Genomic DNA, 955 nt, shown 5'->3' with positions numbered 1-955 from the left:
GGGAGAAAATATTTACAAAGTATGCGTCTGACAAAGGTCTAATATCCATAATCTATAAGGAACTTAGGCACATTAACAAGCAGAAAACAACCCTATTCAAACATGGGCAAAGGACATGAACAGACACTTCTCAAAAGGCATAAACACAGCCAATAAGCATGTGAAAAAATGTTCAACATTACAAATCATTAGAGAAATGCAAATCAAAACCATAATGAAATACCATCTCATACCAGTCAGAATGGCTACTATTAAAAAGTCAAGAAACAACAGATGTTGGCAAGGCTGTGGAGAAAAGGGAATACTTATACTCTGTTGGTGGGAATGTAAATTAGTTCAGCCACTATAGAAATCAGAAATAAGGAATCTCTCTTCCTGATTTATGGACAGCTGCCTTCTCATTGTGTCCTTACTTGGCCTTCTCTTTGTATGTGCAGATAGAAAAAGAATGAGCTCCCTCCTGTCACCCTATAAGGACACTAATCTTATCAGATTCGGGCCCTACCTTATAATCTCTCTTAACTTTAATTACTTCCATACTCCAAATATAGCCACAATGGGGGTTGGGATTTCAACATATGAATTTCAGGGGAACACAAACATTCAGTCTGTAAGAGTTACTATGCAGACCAACAAGGACAAGCGTGACATTTTACTCACTGACCACATACAATTTTAGGAATTTTATTTTATTTATTTATTTTTTTAAAGAATTTTGGCCAGGCATGGTGGCTCATGCCTATAATCCCAGCACTTGGGGAGGCTGAGGCGGGTAAATCATGAGGTCACGAGTTCAAGACCATCCTGGCCAATTTAGTGAAACACCATCTCTACTAAAAATACAAAAATTAGCCGGACATGATGGCACGTGCCTGTCATCACAGCTACTTGGGAGGCTGAGGCTGGAGAATCACTTGAACCCAGGAGGCAGAAGTTGCAGTGAGCCAAGATTGTG

This window comes from Theropithecus gelada, chromosome 15 (genome assembly GCF_003255815.1).
Source record: "Theropithecus gelada isolate Dixy chromosome 15, Tgel_1.0, whole genome shotgun sequence".
Classification (NCBI taxonomy): Eukaryota; Metazoa; Chordata; class Mammalia; order Primates; family Cercopithecidae; genus Theropithecus; species Theropithecus gelada.
This window is presented reverse-complemented; position numbering follows the sequence as displayed.